At 43.9% G+C, this 27,029-nt stretch overlaps 13 non-coding genes across 13 annotated transcripts; all 13 read right to left on the bottom strand.

Annotated features, from left to right (window-relative positions):
• Positions 1-491: 491 nt before the first annotated feature.
• Positions 492-563, bottom strand: TRNAC-GCA (transfer RNA cysteine (anticodon GCA)). The gene has a single exon. It is a non-coding gene; the product is annotated as a tRNA-Cys (tRNA).
• A 1,652-nt stretch (positions 564-2,215) lies between these two features.
• Positions 2,216-2,287, bottom strand: TRNAC-GCA (transfer RNA cysteine (anticodon GCA)). Its single transcript has one exon. It is a non-coding gene; the product is annotated as a tRNA-Cys (tRNA).
• A 267-nt stretch (positions 2,288-2,554) lies between these two features.
• Positions 2,555-2,626, bottom strand: TRNAC-GCA (transfer RNA cysteine (anticodon GCA)). The gene has a single exon. It is a non-coding gene; the product is annotated as a tRNA-Cys (tRNA).
• Positions 2,627-4,516: 1,890 nt separating this feature from the next.
• Positions 4,517-4,588, bottom strand: TRNAC-GCA (transfer RNA cysteine (anticodon GCA)). The gene has a single exon. It is a non-coding gene; the product is annotated as a tRNA-Cys (tRNA).
• Positions 4,589-5,659: 1,071 nt separating this feature from the next.
• On the bottom strand, positions 5,660-5,731 carry TRNAC-GCA (transfer RNA cysteine (anticodon GCA)). The gene has a single exon. It is a non-coding gene; the product is annotated as a tRNA-Cys (tRNA).
• Positions 5,732-6,787: 1,056 nt separating this feature from the next.
• Positions 6,788-6,859, bottom strand: TRNAC-GCA (transfer RNA cysteine (anticodon GCA)). The gene has a single exon. It is a non-coding gene; the product is annotated as a tRNA-Cys (tRNA).
• A 1,071-nt stretch (positions 6,860-7,930) lies between these two features.
• TRNAC-GCA (transfer RNA cysteine (anticodon GCA)) lies at positions 7,931-8,002 on the bottom strand. The gene has a single exon. It is a non-coding gene; the product is annotated as a tRNA-Cys (tRNA).
• A 1,056-nt stretch (positions 8,003-9,058) lies between these two features.
• On the bottom strand, positions 9,059-9,130 carry TRNAC-GCA (transfer RNA cysteine (anticodon GCA)). Its single transcript has one exon. It is a non-coding gene; the product is annotated as a tRNA-Cys (tRNA).
• A 1,071-nt stretch (positions 9,131-10,201) lies between these two features.
• Positions 10,202-10,273, bottom strand: TRNAC-GCA (transfer RNA cysteine (anticodon GCA)). The gene has a single exon. It is a non-coding gene; the product is annotated as a tRNA-Cys (tRNA).
• A 3,324-nt stretch (positions 10,274-13,597) lies between these two features.
• Positions 13,598-13,669, bottom strand: TRNAC-GCA (transfer RNA cysteine (anticodon GCA)). The gene has a single exon. It is a non-coding gene; the product is annotated as a tRNA-Cys (tRNA).
• Positions 13,670-14,146: 477 nt separating this feature from the next.
• On the bottom strand, positions 14,147-14,218 carry TRNAC-GCA (transfer RNA cysteine (anticodon GCA)). The gene has a single exon. It is a non-coding gene; the product is annotated as a tRNA-Cys (tRNA).
• A 5,508-nt stretch (positions 14,219-19,726) lies between these two features.
• TRNAC-GCA (transfer RNA cysteine (anticodon GCA)) lies at positions 19,727-19,798 on the bottom strand. Its single transcript has one exon. It is a non-coding gene; the product is annotated as a tRNA-Cys (tRNA).
• Positions 19,799-23,474: 3,676 nt separating this feature from the next.
• On the bottom strand, positions 23,475-23,546 carry TRNAC-GCA (transfer RNA cysteine (anticodon GCA)). Its single transcript has one exon. It is a non-coding gene; the product is annotated as a tRNA-Cys (tRNA).
• Between the last annotated feature and the right edge of the window lie 3,483 nt (positions 23,547-27,029).

The raw sequence follows: 27,029 nt of genomic DNA, 5'->3' as shown, positions 1-27,029 counted from the left end.
GCTTGTTGAAATCCCTACCAATGAAGATTGCCAGTGAGAGAGTGGATGACAAGTTCTGCATGAGAAAAATGCTCAAGGGTAACAAGTTGAAGGAGAGCTTTCTTGGAAAGGTAACCATATCGTTGGATGGCATTAGTAAAGCTGGCACTTGAACGGGGCACGCGGATTTGAACCAGGGACCTCTCGATCTGCAGTCGAATGCTCTTCCACTGAGCTATACCCCCTTGGTTTAGGATTGGGCTCACTGGTTCTTAAAAAGTAATGTTCTGAGGAAAAGAATTTCTCAAAAGTAAGGATGCTTGTTGAAATCCCTACCAATGAAGATTGCCAGTGAGAGAGTGGATGACAAGTTCTGCATGAGAAAAATACTCAAGGGTAACAAGTTGAAGGAGAGCTTTCTTGGAAAGGTAACCATATCGTTGGATGGCATTAGTAAAGCTGGCACTTGAAGGTGGCACCCGTTGGATGGCATTAGTAAATCTGGCACTTGAAGGGGGCACCCGGATTTGAACCAGGGACCTCTCGATCTGCAGTCGAATGCTCTTCCACTGAGCTATACCCCCTTGGCTTATGATTGGGCTCACTGGTTCTTAAAAAGTAATGTTTTGAGGAAAAGAATTTCTCAAAAGTAAGGATGCTTGTTGAAATCCCTACCAATGAAGATTGCCAGTGAGAGAGTGGATGACAAGTTCTGCATGAGAAAAATGCTCAAGGGTAACAAGTTGAAGGAGAGCTTTCTTGGAAAGGTAACCATATCGTTGGATGGCATTAGTAAAGCTGGCACTTGAAGGTGGCACCCGGATTTGAACCAGAGACCTCTTGATCTGCAGTCGAATGCTCTTCCACTGAGCTATACCCCCTTGGCTTATGACTGGGCTCACTGGTTCTTAAAAAGTAATGTTCTGAGGAAACCAATTTCTCAAAAGTAAGGATGCTTGTTGAAATCCCTACCAATAAAGATTGCCAGTGAGAGAGTGGATGACTCTGCATGAGAAATAGGCTCAAGGGTAACAAGTTGAAGGAGAGCTTTCTTGGAAAGGTAACCATATCGTTGGATGGCATTAGTAAAGCTGGCACTTGAAGGTGGCACCCAGATTTGAAGCTATGCCCCCTTGGCTTATGATTGGGCTCACTGGTTCTTAAAAAGTAATGTTCTGAGGAAACCAATTTCTCAAAAGTAAGGATGCTTGTTGAAATCCCTACCAATGAAGATTGCCAGTGAGAGAGTGGATGACAAGTTCTGCATGAGAAAAATGCTCAAGGGTAACAAGTTGAAGGAGAGCTTTCTTGGAAAGGTAACCATATCGTTGGATGGCATTAGTAAAGCTGGCACTTGAAGGGGGCACGCGGATTTGAACCAGGGACCTCTCGATCTGCAGTCGAATGCTCTTCCACTGAGCTATACCCCCTTGGTTTAGGATTGGGCTCACTGGTTCTTAAAAAGTAATGTTCTGAGGAAAAGAATTTCTCAAAAGTAAGGATGCTTGTTGAAATCCCTACCAATGAAGATTGCCAGTGAGAGAGTGGATGACAAGTTCTGCATGAGAAAAATACTCAAGGGTAACAAGTTGAAGGAGAGCTTTCTTGGAAAGGTAACCATATCGTTGGATGGCGTTAGTAAAGCTGGCACCCGGATTTGAACCAGGGACCTCTCGATCTGCAGTCGAATGCTCTTCCACTGAGCTATACCCCCTTGGCTTATGAGTGGGCTCACTGGTTCTTAAAAAGTAATGTTCTGAGGAAACCAATTTCTCAAAAGTAAGGATGCTTGTTGAAATCCCTACCAATGAAGATTGCCAGTGAGAGAGTGGATGACAAGTTCTGCATGAGAAAAATGCTCAAGGGTAACAAGTTGAAGGAGAGCTTTCTTGGAAAGGTAACCATATCGTTGGATGGCATTAGTAAAGCTGGCACTTGAACGGGGCACGCGGATTTGAACCAGGGACCTCTCGATCTGCAGTCGAATGCTCTTCCACTGAGCTATACCCCCTTGGTTTAGGATTGGGCTCACTGGTTCTTAAAAAGTAATGTTCTGAGGAAAAGAATTTCTCAAAAGTAAGGATGCTTGTTGAAATCCCTACCAATGAAGATTGCCAGTGAGAGAGTGGATGACAAGTTCTGCATGAGAAAAATACTCAAGGGTAACAAGTTGAAGGAGAGCTTTCTTGGAAAGGTAACCATATCGTTGGATGGCATTAGTAAAGCTGGCACTTGAAGGGGGCACCCGGATTTGAACCAGGGACCTCTCGATCTGCAGTCGAATGCTCTTCCACTGAGCTATACCCCCTTGGCTTATGAGTGGGCTCACTGGTTCTTAAAAAGTAATGTTTTGAGGAAAAGAATTTCTCAAAAGTAAGGATGCTTGTTGAAATCCCTACCAATGAAGATTGCCAGTGAGAGAGTGGATGACAAGTTCTGCATGAGAAAAATACTCAAGGGTAACAAGTTGAAGGAGAGCTTTCTTGGAAAGGTAACCATATCGTTGGATGGCATTAGTAAAGCTGGCACTTGAAGGTGGCACCCGTTGGATGGCATTAGTAAATCTGGCACTTGAAGGGGGCACCCGGATTTGAACCAGGGACCTCTCGATCTGCAGTCGAATGCTCTTCCACTGAGCTATACCCCCTTAGCTTATGATTGGGCTCACTGGTTCTTAAAAAGTAATGTTCTGAGGAAACCAATTTCTCAAAAGTAAGGATGCTTGTTGAAATCCCTACCAATGAAGATTGCCAGTGAGAGAGTGGATGACAAGTTCTGCATGAGAAAAATGCTCAAGGGTAACAAGTTGAAGGAGAGCTTTCTTGGAAAGGTAACCATATCGTTGGATGGCATTAGTAAAGCTGGCACTTGAACGGGGCACGCGGATTTGAACCAGGGACCTCTCGATCTGCAGTCGAATGCTCTTCCACTGAGCTATACCCCCTTGGCTTATGATTGGGCTCACTGGTTCTTAAAAAGTAATGTTTTGAGGAAAAGAATTTCTCAAAAGTAAGGATGCTTGTTGAAATCCCTACCAATGAAGATTGCCAGTGAGAGAGTGGATGACAAGTTCTGCATGAGAAAAATGCTCAAGGGTAACAAGTTGAAGGAGAGCTTTCTTGGAAAGGTAACCATATCGTTGGATGGCATTAGTAAAGCTGGCACTTGAAGGTGGCACCCGGATTTGAACCAGAGACCTCTTGATCTGCAGTCGAATGCTCTTCCACTGAGCTATACCCCCTTGGCTTATGACTGGGCTCACTGGTTCTTAAAAAGTAATGTTCTGAGGAAACCAATTTCTCAAAAGTAAGGATGCTTGTTGAAATCCCTACCAATAAAGATTGCCAGTGAGAGAGTGGATGACTCTGCATGAGAAATAGGCTCAAGGGTAACAAGTTGAAGGAGAGCTTTCTTGGAAAGGTAACCATATCGTTGGATGGCATTAGTAAAGCTGGCACTTGAAGGTGGCACCCAGATTTGAAGCTATGCCCCCTTGGCTTATGATTGGGCTCACTGGTTCTTAAAAAGTAATGTTCTGAGGAAACCAATTTCTCAAAAGTAAGGATGCTTGTTGAAATCCCTACCAATGAAGATTGCCAGTGAGAGAGTGGATGACAAGTTCTGCATGAGAAAAATGCTCAAGGGTAACAAGTTGAAGGAGAGCTTTCTTGGAAAGGTAACCATATCGTTGGATGGCATTAGTAAAGCTGGCACTTGAAGGGGGCACGCGGATTTGAACCAGGGACCTCTCGATCTGCAGTCGAATGCTCTTCCACTGAGCTATACCCCCTTGGTTTAGGATTGGGCTCACTGGTTCTTAAAAAGTAATGTTCTGAGGAAAAGAATTTCTCAAAAGTAAGGATGCTTGTTGAAATCCCTACCAATGAAGATTGCCAGTGAGAGAGTGGATGACAAGTTCTGCATGAGAAAAATACTCAAGGGTAACAAGTTGAAGGAGAGCTTTCTTGGAAAGGTAACCATATCGTTGGATGGCATTAGTAAAGCTGGCACCCGGATTTGAACCAGGGACCTCTCGATCTGCAGTCGAATGCTCTTCCACTGAGCTATACCCCCTTGGCTTATGAGTGGGCTCACTGGTTCTTAAAAAGTAATGTTCTGAGGAAACCAATTTCTCAAAAGTAAGGATGCTTGTTGAAATCCCTACCAATGAAGATTGCCAGTGAGAGAGTGGATGACAAGTTCTGCATGAGAAAAATGCTCAAGGGTAACAAGTTGAAGGAGAGCTTTCTTGGAAAGGTAACCATATCGTTGGATGGCATTAGTAAAGCTGGCACTTGAACGGGGCACGCGGATTTGAACCAGGGACCTCTCGATCTGCAGTCGAATGCTCTTCCACTGAGCTATACCCCCTTGGTTTAGGATTGGGCTCACTGGTTCTTAAAAAGTAATGTTCTGAGGAAAAGAACAAGATGACAAGTTCTGCATGAGAAAAATACTCAAGGGTAACAAGTTGAAGGAGAGCTTTCTTGGAAAGGTAACCATATCGTTGGATGGCATTAGTAAAGCTGGCACTTGAAGGGGGCACCCGGATTTGAACCAGGGACCTCTCGATCTGCAGTCGAATGCTCTTCCACTGAGCTATACCCCCTTGGCTTATGAGTGGGCTCACTGGTTCTTAAAAAGTAATGTTTTGAGGAAAAGAATTTCTCAAAAGTAAGGATGCTTGTTGAAATCCCTACCAATGAAGATTGCCAGTGAGAGAGTGGATGACAAGTTCTGCATGAGAAAAATGCTCAAGGGTAACAAGTTGAAGGAGAGCTTTCTTGGAAAGGTAACCATATCGTTGGATGGCATTAGTAAAGCTGGCACTTGAAGGTGGCACCCGGATTTGAACCAGAGACCTCTTGATCTGCAGTCGAATGCTCTTCCACTGAGCTATACCCCCTTGGCTTATGACTGGGCTCACTGGTTCTTAAAAAGTAATGTTCTGAGGAAACCAATTTCTCAAAAGTAAGGATGCTTGTTGAAATCCCTACCAATAAAGATTGCCAGTGAGAGAGTGGATGACTCTGCATGAGAAATAGGCTCAAGGGTAACAAGTTGAAGGAGAGCTTTCTTGGAAAGGTAACCATATCGTTGGATGGCATTAGTAAAGCTGGCACTTGAAGGTGGCACCCAGATTTGAAGCTATGCCCCCTTGGCTTATGATTGGGCTCACTGGTTCTTAAAAAGTAATGTTCTGAGGAAACCAATTTCTCAAAAGTAAGGATGCTTGTTGAAATCCCTACCAATGAAGATTGCCAGTGAGAGAGTGGATGACAAGTTCTGCATGAGAAAAATGCTCAAGGGTAACAAGTTGAAGGAGAGCTTTCTTGGAAAGGTAACCATATCGTTGGATGGCATTAGTAAAGCTGGCACTTGAAGGGGGCACGCGGATTTGAACCAGGGACCTCTCGATCTGCAGTCGAATGCTCTTCCACTGAGCTATACCCCCTTGGTTTAGGATTGGGCTCACTGGTTCTTAAAAAGTAATGTTCTGAGGAAAAGAATTTCTCAAAAGTAAGGATGCTTGTTGAAATCCCTACCAATGAAGATTGCCAGTGAGAGAGTGGATGACAAGTTCTGCATGAGAAAAATACTCAAGGGTAACAAGTTGAAGGAGAGCTTTCTTGGAAAGGTTACCATATCGTTGGATGGCATTAGTAAAGCTGGCACTTGAAGGGGGCACCCGGATTTGAACCAGGGACCTCTCGATCTGCAGTCGAATGCTCTTCCACTGAGCTATACCCCCTTGGCTTATGAGTGGGCTCACTGGTTCTTAAAAAGTAATGTTTTGAGGAAAAGAATTTCTCAAAAGTAAGGATGCTTGTTGAAATCCCTACCAATGAAGATTGCCAGTGAGAGAGTGGATGACAAGTTCTGCATGAGAAAAATGCTCAAGGGTAACAAGTTGAAGGAGAGCTTTCTTGGAAAGGTAACCATATCGTTGGATGGCATTAGTAAAGCTGGCACTTGAAGGGGGCACCCGAATTTGAACCAGGGACCTCGCGATCTGCAGTCGAATGCTCTTCCACTGAGCTATGATTGGGCTCACTGGTTCTTAAAAAGTAATGTTCTGAGGAAACCAATTTCTCAAAAGTAAGGATGCTTGTTGAAATCCCTACCAATAAAGATTGCCAGTGAGAGAGTGGATGACTCTGCATGAGAAAAAGGCTCAAGGGTAACAAGTTGAAGAAGAGCTTTCTTGGAAAGGTAACCATATCGTTGAATAGCATGAGTAAAGCTGGCACTTGAAGGGGGCACCCAGATTTGAAGCTATGCCCCCTTGGCTTATGATTGGGCTCACTGGTTCTTAAAAAGTAATGTTCTGAGGAAACCAATTTCTCAAAAGTAAGGATGCTTGTTGAAATCCCTACCAATGAAGATTGCCAGTGAGAGAGTGGATGACAAGTTCTGCATGAGAAAAATGCTCAAGGGTAACAAGTTGAAGGAGAGCTTTCTTGGAAAGGTAACCATATCGTTGGATGGCATTAGTAAAGCTGGCACTTGAAGGGGGCACGCGGATTTGAACCAGGGACCTCTCGATCTGCAGTCGAATGCTCTTCCACTGAGCTATACCCCCTTGGTTTAGGATTGGGCTCACTGGTTCTTAAAAAGTAATGTTCTGAGGAAAAGAATTTCTCAAAAGTAAGGATGCTTGTTGAAATCCCTACCAATGAAGATTGCCAGTGAGAGAGTGGATGACAAGTTCTGCATGAGAAAAATACTCAAGGGTAACAAGTTGAAGGAGAGCTTTCTTGGAAAGGTAACCATATCGTTGGATGGCATTAGTAAAGCTGGCACTTGAAGGGGGCACCCGGATTTGAACCAGGGACCTCTCGATCTGCAGTCGAATGCTCTTCCACTGAGCTATACCCCCTTGGCTTATGATTGGGCTCACTGGTTCTTAAAAAGTAATGTTTTGAGGAAAAGAATTTCTCAAAAGTAAGGATGCTTGTTGAAATCCCTACCAATGAAGATTGCCAGTGAGAGAGTGGATGACAAGTTCTGCATGAGAAAAATGCTCAAGGGTAACAAGTTGAAGGAGAGCTTTCTTGGAAAGGTAACCATATCGTTGGATGGCATTAGTAAAGCTGGCACTTGAAGGTGGCACCCGGATGTGAACCAGAGACCTCTTGATCTGCAGTCGAATGCTCTTCCACTGAGCTATACCCCCTTGGCTTATGACTGGGCTCACTGGTTCTTAAAAAGTAATGTTCTGAGGAAACCAATTTCTCAAAAGTAAGGATGCTTGTTGAAATCCCTACCAATAAAGATTGCCAGTGAGAGAGTGGATGACTCTGCATGAGAAATAGGCTCAAGGGTAACAAGTTGAAGGAGAGCTTTCTTGGAAAGGTAACCATATCGTTGGATGGCATTAGTAAAGCTGGCACTTGAAGGTGGCACCCAGATTTGAAGCTATGCCCCCTTGGCTTATGATTGGGCTCACTGGTTCTTAAAAAGTAATGTTCTGAGGAAACCAATTTCTCAAAAGTAAGGATGCTTGTTGAAATCCCTACCAATGAAGATTGCCAGTGAGAGAGTGGATGACAAGTTCTGCATGAGAAAAATGCTCAAGGGTAACAAGTTGAAGGAGAGCTTTCTTGGAAAGGTAACCATATCGTTGGATGGCATTAGTAAAGCTGGCACTTGAAGGGGGCACGCGGATTTGAACCAGGGACCTCGCGATCTGCAGTCGAATGCTCTTCCACTGAGCTATACCCCCTTGGTTTAGGATTGGGCTCACTGGTTCTTAAAAAGTAATGTTCTGAGGAAAAGAATTTCTCAAAAGTAAGGATGCTTGTTGAAATCCCTACCAATGAAGATTGCCAGTGAGAGAGTGGATGACAAGTTCTGCATGAGAAAAATACTCAAGGGTAACAAGTTGAAGGAGAGCTTTCTTGGAAAGGTAACCATATCGTTGGATGGCATTAGTAAAGCTGGCACTTGAAGGGGGCACCCGGATTTGAACCAGGGACCTCTCGATCTGCAGTCGAATGCTCTTCCACTGAGCTATACCCCCTTGGCTTATGAGTGGGCTCACTGGTTCTTAAAAAGTAATGTTTTGAGGAAAAGAATTTCTCAAAAGTAAGGATGCTTGTTGAAATCCCTACCAATGAAGATTGCCAGTGAGAGAGTGGATGACAAGTTCTGCATGAGAAAAATGCTCAAGGGTAACAAGTTGAAGGAGAGCTTTCTTGGAAAGGTAACCATATCGTTGGATGGCATTAGTAAAGCTGGCACTTGAAGGGGGCACCCGAATTTGAACCAGGGACCTCGCGATCTGCAGTCGAATGCTCTTCCACTGAGCTATGATTGGGCTCACTGGTTCTTAAAAAGTAATGTTCTGAGGAAACCAATTTCTCAAAAGTAAGGATGCTTGTTGAAATCCCTACCAATAAAGATTGCCAGTGAGAGAGTGGATGACTCTGCATGAGAAAAAGGCTCAAGGGTAACAAGTTGAAGAAGAGCTTTCTTGGAAAGGTAACCATATCGTTGAATAGCATGAGTAAAGCTGGCACTTGAAGGGGGCACCCAGATTTGAAGCTATGCCCCCTTGGCTTATGATTGGGCTCACTGGTTCTTAAAAAGTAATGTTCTGAGGAAACCAATTTCTCAAAAGTAAGGATGCTTGTTGAAATCCCTACCAATAAAGATTGCCAGTGAGAGAGTGGATGACAAGTTCTGCATGAGAAAAATGCTCAAGGGTAACAAGTTGAAGGAGAGCTTTCTTGGAAAGGTAACCATATCGTTGGATGGCATTAGTAAAGCTGGCACTTGAAGGGGGCACGCGGATTTGAACCAGGGACCTCTCGATCTGCAGTCGAATGCTCTTCCACTGAGCTATACCCCCTTGGTTTAGGATTGGGCTCACTGGTTCTTAAAAAGTAATGTTCTGAGGAAAAGAATTTCTCAAAAGTAAGGATGCTTGTTGAAATCCCTACCAATGAAGATTGCCAGTGAGAGAGTGGATGACAAGTTCTGCATGAGAAAAATACTCAAGGGTAACAAGTTGAAGGAGAGCTTTCTTGGAAAGGTAACCATATCGTTGGATGGCATTAGTAAAGCTGGCACTTGAAGGGGGCACCCGGATTTGAACCAGGGACCTCTCGATCTGCAGTCGAATGCTCTTCCACTGAGCTATACCCCCTTGGCTTATGATTGGGCTCACTGGTTCTTAAAAAGTAATGTTTTGAGGAAAAGAATTTCTCAAAAGTAAGGATGCTTGTTGAAATCCCTACCAATGAAGATTGCCAGTGAGAGAGTGGATGACAAGTTCTGCATGAGAAAAATGCTCAAGGGTAACAAGTTGAAGGAGAGCTTTCTTGGAAAGGTAACCATATCGTTGGATGGCATTAGTAAAGCTGGCACTTGAAGGTGGCACCCGGATGTGAACCAGAGACCTCTTGATCTGCAGTCGAATGCTCTTCCACTGAGCTATACCCCCTTGGCTTATGACTGGGCTCACTGGTTCTTAAAAAGTAATGTTCTGAGGAAACCAATTTCTCAAAAGTAAGGATGCTTGTTGAAATCCCTACCAATAAAGATTGCCAGTGAGAGAGTGGATGACTCTGCATGAGAAATAGGCTCAAGGGTAACAAGTTGAAGGAGAGCTTTCTTGGAAAGGTAACCATATCGTTGGATGGCATTAGTAAAGCTGGCACTTGAAGGTGGCACCCAGATTTGAAGCTATGCCCCCTTGGCTTATGATTGGGCTCACTGGTTCTTAAAAAGTAATGTTCTGAGGAAACCAATTTCTCAAAAGTAAGGATGCTTGTTGAAATCCCTACCAATGAAGATTGCCAGTGAGAGAGTGGATGACAAGTTCTGCATGAGAAAAATGCTCAAGGGTAACAAGTTGAAGGAGAGCTTTCTTGGAAAGGTAACCATATCGTTGGATGGCATTAGTAAAGCTGGCACTTGAAGGGGGCACGCGGATTTGAACCAGGGACCTCGCGATCTGCAGTCGAATGCTCTTCCACTGAGCTATACCCCCTTGGTTTAGGATTGGGCTCACTGGTTCTTAAAAAGTAATGTTCTGAGGAAAAGAATTTCTCAAAAGTAAGGATGCTTGTTGAAATCCCTACCAATGAAGATTGCCAGTGAGAGAGTGGATGACAAGTTCTGCATGAGAAAAATACTCAAGGGTAACAAGTTGAAGGAGAGCTTTCTTGGAAAGGTAACCATATCGTTGGATGGCATTAGTAAAGCTGGCACTTGAAGGGGGCACCCGGATTTGAACCAGGGACCTCTCGATCTGCAGTCGAATGCTCTTCCACTGAGCTATACCCCCTTGGCTTATGAGTGGGCTCACTGGTTCTTAAAAAGTAATGTTTTGAGGAAAAGAATTTCTCAAAAGTAAGGATGCTTGTTGAAATCCCTACCAATGAAGATTGCCAGTGAGAGAGTGGATGACAAGTTCTGCATGAGAAAAATGCTCAAGGGTAACAAGTTGAAGGAGAGCTTTCTTGGAAATGTAACCATATCGTTGGATGGCATTAGTAAAGCTGGCACTTGAAGGGGGCACCCGAATTTGAACCAGGGACCTCTTGATCTGCAGTCGAATGCTCTTCCACTGAGCTATGATTGGGCTCACTGGTTCTTAAAAAGTAATGTTCTGAGGAAACCAATTTCTCAAAAGTAAGGATGCTTGTTGAAATCCCTACCAATAAAGATTGCCAGTGAGAGAGTGGATGACTCTGCATGAGAAATAGGCTCAAGGGTAACAAGTTGAAGGAGAGCTTTCTTGGAAAGGTAACCATATCGTTGGATGGCATTAGTAAAGCTGGCACTTGAAGGTGGCACCCAGATTTGAAGCTATGCCCCCTTGGCTTATGATTGCGCTCACTGGTTCTTAAAAAGTAATGTTCTGAGGAAACCAATTTCTCAAAAGTAAGGATGCTTGTTGAAATCCCTACCAATGAAGATTGCCAGTGAGAGAGTGGATGACAAGTTCTGCATGAGAAAAATGCTCAAGGGTAACAAGTTGAAGGAGAGCTTTCTTGGAAAGGTAACCATATCGTTGGATGGCATTAGTAAAGCTGGCACTTGAAGGGGGCACGCGGATTTGAACCAGGGACCTCTCGATCTGCAGTCGAATGCTCTTCCACTGAGCTATACCCCCTTGGTTTAGGATTGGGCTCACTGGTTCTTAAAAAGTAATGTTCTGAGGAAAAGAATTTCTCAAAAGTAAGGATGCTTGTTGAAATCCCTACCAATGAAGATTGCCAGTGAGAGAGTGGATGACAAGTTCTGCATGAGAAAAATACTCAAGGGTAACAAGTTGAAGGAGAGCTTTCTTGGAAAGGTAACCATATCGTTGGATGGCATTAGTAAAGCTGGCACTTGAAGGGGGCACCCGGATTTGAACCAGGGAACTCTCGATCTGCAGTCGAATGCTCTTCCACTGAGCTATACCCCCTTGGCTTATGAGTGGGCTCACTGGTTCTTAAAAAGTAATGTTTTGAGGAAAAGAATTTCTCAAAAGTTAGGATGCTTGTTGAAATCCCTACCAATGAAGATTGCCAGTGAGAGAGTGGATGACAAGTTCTGCATGAGAAAAATGCTCAAGGGTAACAAGTTGAAGGAGAGCTTTCTTGGAAAGGTAACCATATCGTTGGATGGCATTAGTAAAGCTGGCACTTGAAGGGGGCACCCGAATTTGAACCAGGGACCTCGCGATCTGCAGTCGAATGCTCTTCCACTGAGCTATGATTGGGCTCACTGGTTCTTAAAAAGTAATGTTCTGAGGAAACCAATTTCTCAAAAGTAAGGATGCTTGTTGAAATCCCTACCAATAAAGATTGCCAGTGAGAGAGTGGATGACTCTGCATGAGAAAAAGGCTCAAGGGTAACAAGTTGAAGAAGAGCTTTCTTGGAAAGGTAACCATATCGTTGAATAGCATGAGTAAAGCTGGCACTTGAAGGGGGCACCCAGATTTGAAGCTATGCCCCCTTGGCTTATGATTGGGCTCACTGGTTCTTAAAAAGTAATGTTCTGAGGAAACCAATTTCTCAAAAGTAAGGATGCTTGTTGAAATCCCTACCAATGAAGATTGCCAGTGAGAGAGTGGATGACAAGTTCTGCATGAGAAAAATGCTCAAGGGTAACAAGTTGAAGGAGAGCTTTCTTGGAAAGGTAACCATATCGTTGGATGGCATTAGTAAAGCTGGCACTTGAACGGGGCACGCGGATTTGAACCAGGGACCTCTCGATCTGCAGTCGAATGCTCTTCCACTGAGCTATACCCCCTTGGCTTATGACTGGGCTCACTGGTTCTTAAAAAGTAATGTTCTGAGGAAACCAATTTCTCAAAAGTAAGGATGCTTGTTGAAATCCCTACCAATAAAGATTGCCAGTGAGAGAGTGGATGACTCTGCATGAGAAATAGGCTCAAGGGTAACAAGTTGAAGGAGAGCTTTCTTGGAAAGGTAACCATATCGTTGGATGGCATTAGTAAAGCTGGCACTTGAAGGTGGCACCCAGATTTGAAGCTATGCCCCCTTGGCTTATGATTGGGCTCACTGGTTCTTAAAAAGTAATGTTCTGAGGAAACCAATTTCTCAAAAGTAAGGATGCTTGTTGAAATCCCTACCAATGAAGATTGCCAGTGAGAGAGTGGATGACAAGTTCTGCATGAGAAAAATGCTCAAGGGTAACAAGTTGAAGGAGAGCTTTCTTGGAAAGGTAACCATATCGTTGGATGGCATTAGTAAAACTGGCACTTGAAGGTGGCACCCGTTGGATGGCATTAGTAAATCTGGCACTTGAAGGGGGCACCCGGATTTGAACCAGGGACCTCTCGATCTGCAGTTGAATACTCTTCCACTGAGCTATACCCCCTTGGCTTATGATTGGGCTCACTGGTTCTTAAAAAGTAATGTTCTGAGGAAACCAATTTCTCAAAAGTAAGGATGCTTGTTGAAATCCCTACCAATAAAGATTGCCAGTGAGAGAGTGGATGACTCTGCATGAGAAATAGGCTCAAGGGTAACAAGTTGAAGGAGAGCTTTCTTGGAAAGGTAACCATATCGTTGGATGGCATTAGTAAAGCTGGCACTTGAAGGTGGCACCCAGATTTGAAGCTATGCCCCCTTGGCTTATGATTGGGCTCACTGGTTCTTAAAAAGTAATGTTCTGAAGAAACCAATTTCTCAAATGTAAGGATGCTTGTTGAAATCCCTACCAATGAAGATTGCCAGTGAGAGAGTGGATGACAAGTTCTGCATGAGAAAAATGCTCAAGGGTAACAAGTTGAAGGAGAGCTTTCTTGGAAAGGTAACCATATCGTTGGATGGCATTAGTAAAGCTGGCACTTGAAGGGGGCACGCGGATTTGAACCAGGGACCTCTCGATCTGCAGTCGAATGCTCTTCCACTGAGCTATACCCCCTTGGTTTAGGATTGGGCTCACTGGTTCTTAAAAAGTAATGTTCTGAGGAAAAGAATTTCTCAAAAGTAAGGATGCTTGTTGAAATCCCTACCAATGAAGATTGCCAGTGAGAGAGTGGATGACAAGTTCTGCATGAGAAAAATACTCAAGGGTAACAAGTTGAAGGAGAGCTTTCTTGGAAAGGTAACCATATCGTTGGATGGCATTAGTAAAGCTGGCACTTGAAGGGGGCACCCGGATTTGAACCAGGGACCTCTCGATCTGCAGTCGAATGCTCTTCCACTGAGCTATACCCCCTTGGTTTAGGATTGGGCTCACTGGTTCTTAAAAAGTAATGTTCTGAGGAAACCAATTTCTCAAAAGTAAGGATGCTTGTTGAAATCCCTACCAATAAAGATTGCCAGTGAGAGAGTGGATGACTCTGCATGAGAAATAGGCTCAAGGGTAACAAGTTGAAGGAGAGCTTTCTTGGAAAGGTAACCATATCGTTGGATGGCATTAGTAAAGCTGGCACTTGAAGGTGGCACCCAGATTTGAAGCTATGCCCCCTTGGCTTATGATTGGGCTCACTGGTTCTTAAAAAGTAATGTTCTGAGGAAACCAATTTCTCAAAAGTAAGGATGCTTGTTGAAATCCCTACCAATGAAGATTGCCAGTGAGAGAGTGGATGACAAGTTCTGCATGAGAAAAATACTCAAGGGTAACAAGTTGAAGGAGAGCTTTCTTGGAAAGGTAACCATATCGTTGGATGGCATTAGTAAAGCTGTCACTTGAAGGGGGCACCCGGATTTGAACCAGGGACCTCTCGATCTGCAGTCGAATGCTCTTCCACTGAGCTATACCCCCTTGGCTTATGATTGGGCTCACTGGTTCTTAAAAAGTAATGTTTTGAGGAAAAGAATTTCTCAAAAGTAAGGATGCTTGTTGAAATCCCTACCAATGAAGATTGCCAGTGAGAGAGTGGATGACAAGTTCTGCATGAGAAAAATGCTCAAGGGTAACAAGTTGAAGGAGAGCTTTCTTGGAAAGGTAACCATATCGTTGGATGGCATTAGTAAAGCTGGCACTTGAAGGTGGCACCCGGATTTGAACCAGAGACCTCTTGATCTGCAGTCGAATGCTCTTCCACTGAGCTATACCCCCTTGGCTTATGACTGGGCTCACTGGTTCTTAAAAAGTAATGTTCTGAGGAAACCAATTTCTCAAAAGTAAGGATGCTTGTTGAAATCCCTACCAATAAAGATTGCCAGTGAGAGAGTGGATGACTCTGCATGAGAAATAGGCTCAAGGGTAACAAGTTGAAGGAGAGCTTTCTTGGAAAGGTAACCATATCGTTGAATAGCATGAGTAAAGCTGGCACTTGAAGGGGGCACCCAGATTTGAAGCTATGCCCCCTTGGCTTATGATTGGGCTCACTGGTTCTTAAAAAGTAATGTTCTGAGGAAACCAATTTCTCAAAAGTAAGGATGCTTGTTGAAATCCCTACCAATGAAGATTGCCAGTGAGAGAGTGGATGACAAGTTCTGCATGAGAAAAATGCTCAAGGGTAACAAGTTGAAGGAGAGCTTTCTTGGAAAGGTAACCATATCGTTGGATGGCATTAGTAAAACTGGCACTTGAAGGTGGCACCCGTTGGATGGCATTAGTAAATCTGGCACTTGAAGGGGGCACCCGGATTTGAACCAGGGACCTCTCGATCTGCAGTTGAATACTCTTCCACTGAGCTATACCCCCTTGGCTTATGATTGGGCTCACTGGTTCTTAAAAAGTAATGTTCTGAGGAAAAGAATTTCTCAAAAGTAAGGATGCTTGTTGAAATCCCTACCAATGAAGATTGCCAGTGAGAGAGTGGATGACAAGTTCTGCATGAGAAAAATACTCAAGGGTAACAAGTTGAAGGAGAGCTTTCTTGGAAAGGTAACCATATCGTTGGATGGCATTAGTAAAGCTGGCACTTGAAGGTGGCACCCGGATTTGAACCAGAGACCTCTTGATCTGCAGTCGAATGCTCTTCCACTGAGCTATACCCCCTTGGCTTATGACTGGGCTCACTGGTTCTTAAAAAGTAATGTTCTGAGGAAACCAATTTCTCAAAAGTAAGGATGCTTGTTGAAATCCCTACCAATAAAGATTGCCAGTGAGAGAGTGGATGACTCTGCATGAGAAATAGGCTCAAGGGTAAAAAGTTGAAGGAGAGCTTTCTTGGAAAGGTAACCATATCGTTGGATGGCATTAGTAAAGCTGGCACTTGAAGGTGGCACCCAGATTTGAAGCTATGCCCCCTTGGCTTATGATTGGGCTCACTGGTTCTTAAAAAGTAATGTTCTGAGGAAACCAATTTCTCAAAAGTAAGGATGCTTGTTGAAATCCCTACCAATGAAGATTGCCAGTGAGAGAGTGGATGACAAGTTCTGCATGAGAAAAATGCTCAAGGGTAACAAGTTGAAGGAGAGCTTTCTTGGAAAGGTAACCATATCGTTGGATGGCATTAGTAAAACTGGCACTTGAAGGTGGCACCCGTTGGATGGCATTAGTAAATCTGGCACTTGAAGGGGGCACCCGGATTTGAACCAGGGACCTCTCGATCTGCAGTTGAATACTCTTCCACTGAGCTATACCCCCTTGGCTTATGATTGGGCTCACTGGTTCTTAAAAAGTAATGTTCTGAGGAAACCAATTTCTCAAAAGTAAGGATGCTTGTTGAAATCCCTACCAATAAAGATTGCCAGTGAGAGAGTGGATGACTCTGCATGAGAAATAGGCTCAAGGGTAACAAGTTGAAGGAGAGCTTTCTTGGAAAGGTAACCATATCGTTGGATGGCATTAGTAAAGCTGGCACTTGAAGGTGGCACCCAGATTTGAAGCTATGCCCCCTTGGCTTATGATTGGGCTCACTGGTTCTTAAAAAGTAATGTTCTGAGGAAACCAATTTCTCAAAAGTAAGGATGCTTGTTGAAATCCCTACCAATGAAGATTGCCAGTGAGAGAGTGGATGACAAGTTCTGCATGAGAAAAATGCTCAAGGGTAACAAGTTGAAGGAGAGCTTTCTTGGAAAGGTAACCATATCGTTGGATGGCATTAGTAAAACTGGCACTTGAAGGTGGCACCCGTTGGATGGCATTAGTAAATCTGGCACTTGAAGGGGGCACCCGGATTTGAACCAGGGACCTCTCGATCTGCAGTTGAATACTCTTCCACTGAGCTATACCCCCTTGGCTTATGATTGGGCTCACTGGTTCTTAAAAAGTAATGTTCTGAGGAAAAGAATTTCTCAAAAGTAAGGATGCTTGTTGAAATCCCTACCAATGAAGATTGCCAGTGAGAGAGTGGATGACAAGTTCTGCATGAGAAAAATACTCAAGGGTAACAAGTTGAAGGAGAGCTTTCTTGGAAAGGTAACCATATCGTTGGATGGCATTAGTAAAGCTGGCACTTGAAGGTGGCACCCGGATTTGAACCAGAGACCTCTTGATCTGCAGTCGAATGCTCTTCCACTGAGCTATACCCCCTTGGCTTATGACTGGGCTCACTGGTTCTTAAAAAGTAATGTTCTGAGGAAACCAATTTCTCAAAAGTAAGGATGCTTGTTGAAATCCCTACCAATAAAGATTGCCAGTGAGAGAGTGGATGACTCTGCATGAGAAATAGGCTCAAGGGTAAAAAGTTGAAGGAGAGCTTTCTTGGAAAGGTAACCATATCGTTGGATGGCATTAGTAAAGCTGGCACTTGAAGGTGGCACCCAGATTTGAAGCTATGCCCCCTTGGCTTATGATTGGGCTCACTGGTTCTTAAAAAGTAATGTTCTGAGGAAACCAATTTCTCAAAAGTAAGGATGCTTGTTGAAATCCCTACCAATGAAGATTGCCAGTGAGAGAGTGGATGACAAGTTCTGCATGAGAAAAATGCTCAAGGGTAACAAGTTGAAGGAGAGCTTTCTTGGAAAGGTAACCATATCGTTGGATGGCATTAGTAAAACTGGCACTTGAAGGTGGCACCCGTTGGATGGCATTAGTAAATCTGGCACTTGAAGGGGGCACCCGGATTTGAACCAGGGACCTCTCGATCTGCAGTTGAATACTCTTCCACTGAGCTATACCCCCTTGGCTTATGATTGGGCTCACTGGTTCTTAAAAAGTAATGTTCTGAGGAAACCAATTTCTCAAAAGTAAGGATGCTTGTTGAAATCCCTACCAATAAAGATTGCCAGTGAGAGAGTGGATGACTCTGCATGAGAAATAGGCTCAAGGGTAACAAGTTGAAGGAGAGCTTTCTTGGAAAGGTAACCATATCGTTGGATGGCATTAGTAAAGCTGGCACTTGAAGGTGGCACCCAGATTTGAAGCTATGCCCCCTTGGCTTATGATTGGGCTCACTGGTTCTTAAAAAGTAATGTTCTGAGGAAACCAATTTCTCAAAAGTAAGGATGCTTGTTGAAATCCCTACCAATGAAGATTGCCAGTGAGAGAGTGGATGACAAGTTCTGCATGAGAAAAATGCTCAAGGGTAACAAGTTGAAGGAGAGCTTTCTTGGAAAGGTAACCATATCGTTGGATGGCATTAGTAAAACTGGCACTTGAAGGTGGCACCCGTTGGATGGCATTAGTAAATCTGGCACTTGAAGGGGGCACCCGGATTTGAACCAGGGACCTCTCGATCTGCAGTTGAATACTCTTCCACTGAGCTATACCCCCTTGGCTTATGATTGGGCTCACTGGTTCTTAAAAAGTAATGTTCTGAGGAAAAGAATTTCTCAAAAGTAAGGATGCTTGTTGAAATCCCTACCAATGAAGATTGCCAGTGAGAGAGTGGATGACAAGTTCTGCATGAGAAAAATACTCAAGGGTAACAAGTTGAAGGAGAGCTTTCTTGGAAAGGTAACCATATCGTTGGATGGCATTAGTAAAGCTGGCACTTGAAGGTGGCACCCGGATTTGAACCAGAGACCTCTTGATCTGCAGTCGAATGCTCTTCCACTGAGCTATACCCCCTTGGCTTATGACTGGGCTCACTGGTTCTTAAAAAGTAATGTTCTGAGGAAACCAATTTCTCAAAAGTAAGGATGCTTGTTGAAATCCCTACCAATAAAGATTGCCAGTGAGAGAGTGGATGACTCTGCATGAGAAATAGGCTCAAGGGTAAAAAGTTGAAGGAGAGCTTTCTTGGAAAGGTAACCATATCGTTGGATGGCATTAGTAAAGCTGGCACTTGAAGGTGGCACCCAGATTTGAAGCTATGCCCCCTTGGCTTATGATTGGGCTCACTGGTTCTTAAAAAGTAATGTTCTGAGGAAACCAATTTCTCAAAAGTAAGGATGCTTGTTGAAATCCCTACCAATGAAGATTGCCAGTGAGAGAGTGGATGACAAGTTCTGCATGAGAAAAATGCTCAAGGGTAACAAGTTGAAGGAGAGCTTTCTTGGAAAGGTAACCATATCGTTGGATGGCATTAGTAAAACTGGCACTTGAAGGTGGCACCCGTTGGATGGCATTAGTAAATCTGGCACTTGAAGGGGGCACCCGGATTTGAACCAGGGACCTCTCGATCTGCAGTTGAATACTCTTCCACTGAGCTATACCCCCTTGGCTTATGATTGGGCTCACTGGTTCTTAAAAAGTAATGTTCTGAGGAAACCAATTTCTCAAAAGTAAGGATGCTTGTTGAAATCCCTACCAATAAAGATTGCCAGTGAGAGAGTGGATGACTCTGCATGAGAAATAGGCTCAAGGGTAACAAGTTGAAGGAGAGCTTTCTTGGAAAGGTAACCATATCGTTGGATGGCATTAGTAAAGCTGGCACTTGAAGGTGGCACCCAGATTTGAAGCTATGCCCCCTTGGCTTATGATTGGGCTCACTGGTTCTTAAAAAGTAATGTTCTGAGGAAACCAATTTCTCAAATGTAAGGATGCTTGTTGAAATCCCTACCAATGAAGATTGCCAGTGAGAGAGTGGATGACAAGTTCTGCATGAGAAAAATGCTCAAGGGTAACAAGTTGAAGGAGAGCTTTCTTGGAAAGGTAACCATATCGTTGGATGGCATTAGTAAAGCTGGCACTTGAAGGGGGCACGCGGATTTGAACCAGGGACCTCTCGATCTGCAGTCGAATGCTCTTCCACTGAGCTATACCCCCTTGGTTTAGGATTGGGCTCACTGGTTCTTAAAAAGTAATGTTCTGAGGAAACCAATTTCTCAAATGTAAGGATGCTTGTTGAAATCCCTACCAATGAAGATTGCCAGTGAGAGAGTGGATGACAAGTTCTGCATGAGAAAAATACTCAAGGGTAACAAGTTGAAGGAGAGCTTTCTTGGAAAGGTAACCATATCGTTGGATGGCATTAGTAAAGCTGGCACTTGAAGGGGGCACCCGGATTTGAACCAGGGACCTCTCGATCTGCAGTCGAATGCTCTTCCACTGAGCTATACCCCCTTGGCTTATGATTGGGCTCACTGGTTCTTAAAAAGTAATGTTTTGAGGAAAAGAATTTCTCAAAAGTAAGGATGCTTGTTGAAATCCCTACCAATGAAGATTGCCAGTGAGAGAGTGGATGACAAGTTCTGCATGAGAAAAATGCTCAAGGGTAACAAGTTGAAGGAGAGCTTTCTTGGAAAGGTAACCATATCGTTGGATGGCATTAGTAAAGCTGGCACTTGAAGGGGGCACGCGGATTTGAACCTGGGACCTCTCGATCTGCAGTCGAATGCTCTTCCACTGAGCTATACCCCCTTGGTTTAGGATTGGGCTCACTGGTTCTTAAAAAGTAATGTTCTGAGGAAACCAATTTCTCAAAAGTAAGGATGCTTGTTGAAATCCCTACCAATAAAGATTGCCAGTGAGAGAGTGGATGACTCTGCATGAGAAATAGGCTCAAGGGTAACAAGTTGAAGGAGAGCTTTCTTGGAAAGGTAACCATATCGTTGGATGGCATTAGTAAAGCTGGCACTTGAAGGTGGCACCCAGATTTGAAGCTATGCCCCCTTGGCTTATGATTGGGCTCACTGCTTCTTAAAAAGTAATGTTCTGAGGAAACCAATTTCTCAAAAGTAAGGATGCTTGTTGAAATCCCTACCAATGAAGATTGCCAGTGAGAGAGTGGATGACAAGTTCTGCATGAGAAAAATGCTCAAGGGTAACAAGTTGAAGGAGAGCTTTCTTGGAAAGGTAACCATATCGTTGGATGGCATTAGTAAAGCTGGCACTTGAAGGGGGCACGCGGATTTGAACCAGGGACCTCTCGATCTGCAGTCGAATGCTCTTCCACTGAGCTATACCCCCTTGGTTTAGGATTGGGCTCACTGGTTCTTAAAAAGTAATGTTCTGAGGAAAAGAATTTCTCAAAAGTAAGGATGCTTGTTGAAATCCCTACCAATGAAGATTGCCAGTGAGAGAGTGGATGACAAGTTCTGCATGAGAAAAATGCTCAAGGGTAACAAGTTGAAGGAGAGCTTTCTTGGAAAGGTAACCATATCGTTGGATGGCATTAGTAAAGCTGGCACTTGAAGGTGGCACCCGGATTTGAACCAGAGACCTCTTGATCTGCAGTCGAATGCTCTTCCACTGAGCTATACCCCCTTGGCTTATGACTGGGCTCACTGGTTCTTAAAAAGTAATGTTCTGAGGAAACCAATTTCTCAAAAGTAAGGATGCTTGTTGAAATCCCTACCAATAAAGATTGCCAGTGAGAGAGTGGATGACTCTGCATGAGAAATAGGCTCAAGGGTAACAAGTTGAAGGAGAGCTTTCTTGGAAAGGTAACCATATCGTTGAATAGCATGAGTAAAGCTGGCACTTGAAGGTGGCACCCAGATTTGAAGCTATGCCCCCTTGGCTTATGATTGGGCTCACTGCTTCTTAAAAAGTAATGTTCTGAGGAAACCAATTTCTCAAAAGTAAGGATGCTTGTTGAAATCCCTACCAATGAAGATTGCCAGTGAGAGAGTGGATGACAAGTTCTGCATGAGAAAAATGCTCAAGGGTAACAAGTTGAAGGAGAGCTTTCTTGGAAAGGTAACCATATCGTTGGATGGCATTAGTAAAGCTGGCACTTGAAGGGGGCACGCGGATTTGAACCAGGGACCTCTCGATCTGCAGTCGAATGCTCTTCCACTGAGCTATACCCCCTTGGTTTAGGATTGGGCTCACTGGTTCTTAAAAAGTAATGTTCTGAGGAAAAGAATTTCTCAAAAGTAAGGATGCTTGTTGAAATCCCTACCAATGAAGATTGCCAGTGAGAGAGTGGATGACAAGTTCTGCATGAGAAAAATGCTCAAGGGTAACAAGTTGAAGGAGAGCTTTCTTGGAAAGGTAACCATATCGTTGGATGGCATTAGTAAAGCTGGCACTTGAAGGTGGCACCCGGATTTGAACCAGAGACCTCTTGATCTGCAGTCGAATGCTCTTCCACTGAGCTATACCCCCTTGGCTTATGACTGGGCTCACTGGTTCTTAAAAAGTAATGTTCTGAGGAAACCAATTTCTCAAAAGTAAGGATGCTTGTTGAAATCCCTACCAATAAAGATTGCCAGTGAGAGAGTGGATGACTCTGCATGAGAAATAGGCTCAAGGGTAACAAGTTGAAGGAGAGCTTTCTTGGAAAGGTAACCATATCGTTGAATAGCATGAGTAAAGCTGGCACTTGAAGGGGGCACCGAGATTTGAAGCTATGCCCCCTTGGCTTATGATTGGGCTCACTGGTTCTTAAAAAGTAATGTTCTGAGGAAACCAATTTCTCAAAAGTAAGGATGCTTGTTGAAATCCCTACCAATGAAGATTGCCAGTGAGAGAGTGGATGACAAGTTCTGCATGAGAAAAATGCTCAAGGGTAACAAGTTGAAGGAGAGCTTTCTTGGAAAGGTAACCATATCGTTGGATGGCATTAGTAAAGCTGGCACTTGAAGGGGGCACGCGGATTTGAACCAGGGACCTCTCGATCTGCAGTCGAATGCTCTTCCACTGAGCTATACCCCCTTGGTTTAGGATTGGGCTCACTGGTTCTTAAAAAGTAATGTTCTGAGGAAACCAATTTCTCAAAAGTAAGGATGCTTGTTGAAATCCCTACCAATAAAGATTGCCAGTGAGAGAGTGGATGACTCTGCATGAGAAATAGGCTCAAGGGTAACAAGTTGAAGGAGAGCTTTCTTGGAAAGGTAACCATATCGTTGGATGGCATTAGTAAAGCTGGCACTTGAAGGTGGCACCTGTTGGATGGCATTAGTAAAGCTGGCACTTGAAGGGGGCACCCGGATTTGAACCAGGGACCTCGCGATCTGCAGTCGAATGCTCTTCCACTGAGCTATACCCCCTTGGCTTATGATTGGGCTCACTGGTTCTAAAAAAGTAATGTTCTGAGGAAACCAATTTCTCAAAAGTAAGGATGCTTGTTGAAATCCCTACCAATAAAGATTGCCAGTGAGAGAGTGGATGACTCTGCATGAGAAATAGGCTCAAGGGTAACAAGTTGAAGAAGAGCTTTCTTGGAAAGGTAACCATATCGTTGAATAGCATGAGTAAAGCTGGCACTTGAAGGGGGCACCCAGATTTGAAGCTATGCCCCCTTGGCTTATGATTGGGCTCACTGGTTCTTAAAAAGTAATGTTCTGAGGAAACTAATTTCTCAAAAGTAAGGATGCTTGTTGAAATCCCTACCAATGAAGATTGCCAGTGAGAGAGTGGATGACAAGTTCTGCATGAGAAAAATGCTCAAGGGTAACAAGTTGAAGGAGAGCTTTCTTGGAAAGGTAACCATATCGTTGGATAGCATTAGTAAAGCTGGCACTTGAAGGGGGCACGCGGATTTGAACCAGGGACCTCTCGATCTGCAGTCGAATGCTCTTCCACTGAGCTATACCCCCTTGGTTTAGGATTGGGCTCACTGGTTCTTAAAAAGTAATGTTCTGAGGAAAAGAATTTCTCAAAAGTAAGGATGCTTGTTGAAATCCCTACCAATGAAGATTGCCAGTGAGAGAGTGGATGACAAGTTCTGCATGAGAAAATTACTCAAGGGTAACAAGTTGAAGGAGAGCTTTCTTGGAAAGGTAACCATATCGTTGGATGGCATTAGTAAAGCTGGCACCCGTTGGATGGCATTAGTAAATCTGGCACTTGAAGGGGGCACCCGGATTTGAACCAGGGACCTCTCGATCTGCAGTCGAATGCTCTTCCACTGAGCTATACCCCCTTGGCTTATGATTGGGCTCACTGGTTCTTAAAAAGTAATGTTCTGAGGAAACCAATTTCTCAAAAGTAAGGATGCTTGTTGAAATCCCTACCAATGAAGATTGCCAGTGAGTGTGGATGACAAGTTCTGCATGAGAAAAATGCTCAAGGGTAACAAGTTGAAGGAGAGCTTTCTTGGAAAGGTAACCATATCGTTGGATGGCATTAGTAAAGCTGGCACTTGAAGGGGGCACCCAGATTTGAAGCTATGCCCCCTTGGCTTATGATTGGGCTCACTGGTTCTTAAAAAGTAATGTTCTGAGGAAACCAATTTCTCAAAATTAAGGATGCTTGTTGAAATCCCTACCAATAAAGATTGCCAGTGAGAGAGTGGATGACTCTGCATGAGAAATAGGCTCAAGGGTAACAAGTTGAAGAAGAGCTTTCTTGGAAAGGTAACCATATCGTTGAATAGCATGAGTAAAGCTGGCACTTGAAGGGGGCACCCAGATTTGAAGCTATGCCCCCTTGGCTTATGATTGGGCTCACTGGTTCTTAAAAAGTAATGTTCTGAGGAAACCAATTTCTCAAAAGTAAGGATGCTTGTTGAAATCCCTACCAATAAAGATTGCCAGTGAGAGAGTGGATGACTCTGCATGAGAAATAGGCTCAAGGGTAACAAGTTGAAGGAGAGCTTTCTTGGAAAGGTAACCATATCGTTGGATGGCATTAGTAAAGCTGGCACTTGAAGGTGGCACCCAGATTTGAAGCTATGCCCCCTTGGCTTATGATTGGGCTCACTGCTTCTTAAAAAGTAATGTTCTGAGGAAACCAATTTCTCAAAAGTAAGGATGCTTGTTGAAATCCCTACCAATGAAGATTGCCAGTGAGAGAGTGGATGACAAGTTCTGCATGAGAAAAATGCTCAAGGGTAACAAGTTGAAGGAGAGCTTTCTTGGAAAGGTAACCATATCGTTGGATGGCATTAGTAAAGCTGGCACTTGAAGGGGGCACGCGGATTTGAACCAGGGACCTCTCGATCTGCAGTCGAATGCTCTTCCACTGAGCTATACCCCCTTGGTTTAGGATTGGGCTCACTGGTTCTTAAAAAGTAATGTTCTGAGGAAAAGAATTTCTCAAAAGTAAGGATGCTTGTTGAAATCCCTACCAATGAAGATTGCCAGTGAGAGAGTGGATGACAAGTTCTGCATGAGAAAAATGCTCAAGGGTAACAAGTTGAAGGAGAGCTTTCTTGGAAAGGTAACCATATCGTTGGATGGCATTAGTAAAGCTGGCACTTGAAGGTGGCACCCGGATTTGAACCAGAGACCTCTCAGTCGAATGCTCTTCCACTGAGCTATACCCCCTTGGCTTATGACTGGGCTCACTGGTTCTTAAAAAGTAATGTTCTGAGGAAACCAATTTCTCAAAAGTAAGGATGCTTGTTGAAATCCCTACCAATAAAGATTGCCAGTGAGAGAGTGGATGACTCTGCATGAGAAATAGGCTCAAGGGTAACAAGTTGAAGGAGAGCTTTCTTGGAAAGGTAACCATATCGTTGAATAGCATGAGTAAAGCTGGCACTTGAAGGGGGCACCGAGATTTGAAGCTATGCCCCCTTGGCTTATGATTGGGCTCACTGGTTCTTAAAAAGTAATGTTCTGAGGAAACCAATTTCTCAAAAGTAAGGATGCTTGTTGAAATCCCTACCAATGAAGATTGCCAGTGAGAGAGTGGATGACAAGTTCTGCATGAGAAAAATGCTCAAGGGTAACAAGTTGAAGGAGAGCTTTCTTGGAAAGGTAACCATATCGTTGGATGGCATTAGTAAAGCTGGCACTTGAAGGGGGCACGCGGATTTGAACCAGGGACCTCTCGATCTGCAGTCGAATGCTCTTCCACTGAGCTATACCCCCTTGGTTTAGGATTGGGCTCACTGGTTCTTAAAAAGTAATGTTCTGAGGAAACCAATTTCTCAAAAGTAAGGATGCTTGTTGAAATCCCTACCAATAAAGATTGCCAGTGAGAGAGTGGATGACTCTGCATGAGAAATAGGCTCAAGGGTAACAAGTTGAAGGAGAGCTTTCTTGGAAAGGTAACCATATCGTTGGATGGCATTAGTAAAGCTGGCACTTGAAGGTGGCACCTGTTGGATGGCATTAGTAAAGCTGGCACTTGAAGGTGGCACCCGGATTTGAACCAGGGACCTCGCGATCTGCAGTCGAATGCTCTTCCACTGAGCTATACCCCCTTGGCTTATGATTGGGCTCACTGGTTCTAAAAAAGTAATGTTCTGAGGAAACCAATTTCTCAAAAGTAAGGATGCTTGTTGAAATCCCTACCAATAAAGATTGCCAGTGAGAGAGTGGATGACTCTGCATGAGAAATAGGCTCAAGGGTAACAAGTTGAAGAAGAGCTTTCTTGGAAAGGTAACCATATCGTTGAATAGCATGAGTAAAGCTGGCACTTGAAGGGGGCACCCAGATTTGAAGCTATGCCCCCTTGGCTTATGATTGGGCTCACTGGTTCTTAAAAAGTAATGTTCTGAGGAAACTAATTTCTCAAAAGTAAGGATGCTTGTTGAAATCCCTACCAATGAAGATTGCCAGTGAGAGAGTGGATGACAAGTTCTGCATGAGAAAAATGCTCAAGGGTAACAAGTTGAAGGAGAGCTTTCTTGGAAAGGTAACCATATCGTTGGATAGCATTAGTAAAGCTGGCACTTGAAGGGGGCACGCGGATTTGAACCAGGGACCTCTCGATCTGCAGTCGAATGCTCTTCCACTGAGCTATACCCCCTTGGTTTAGGATTGGGCTCACTGGTTCTTAAAAAGTAATGTTCTGAGGAAACCAATTTCTCAAAAGTAAGGATGCTTGTTGAAATCCCTACCAATAAAGATTGCCAGTGAGAGAGTGGATGACTCTGCATGAGAAATAGGCTCAAGGGTAACAAGTTGAAGGAGAGCTTTCTTGGAAAGGTAACCATATCGTTGGATGGCATTAGTAAAGCTGGCACTTGAAGGTGGCACCTGTTGGATGGCATTAGTAAAGCTGGCACTTGAAGGTGGCACCCGGATTTGAACCAGGGACCTCGCGATCTGCAGTCGAATGCTCTTCCACTGAGCTATACCCCCTTGGCTTATGATTGGGCTCACTGGTTCTAAAAAAGTAATGTTCTGAGGAAACCAATTTCTCAAAAGTAAGGATGCTTGTTGAAATCCCTACCAATAAAGATTGCCAGTGAGAGAGTGGATGACTCTGCATGAGAAATAGGCTCAAGGGTAACAAGTTGAAGAAGAGCTTTCTTGGAAAGGTAACCATATCGTTGAATAGCATGAGTAAAGCTGGCACTTGAAGGGGGCACCCAGATTTGAAGCTATGCCCCCTTGGCTTATGATTGGGCTCACTGGTTCTTAAAAAGTAATGTTCTGAGGAAACTAATTTCTCAAAAGTAAGGATGCTTGTTGAAATCCCTACCAATGAAGATTGCCAGTGAGAGAGTGG

The sequence above is a fragment of the Eleutherodactylus coqui genome, chromosome 13 (assembly GCF_035609145.1).
Source record: "Eleutherodactylus coqui strain aEleCoq1 chromosome 13, aEleCoq1.hap1, whole genome shotgun sequence".
Taxonomy (NCBI): Eukaryota; Metazoa; Chordata; class Amphibia; order Anura; family Eleutherodactylidae; genus Eleutherodactylus; species Eleutherodactylus coqui.
The sequence above is the reverse complement of the archived record's forward strand: the minus strand, read 5'-3'. Positions and strand labels throughout refer to the sequence as shown.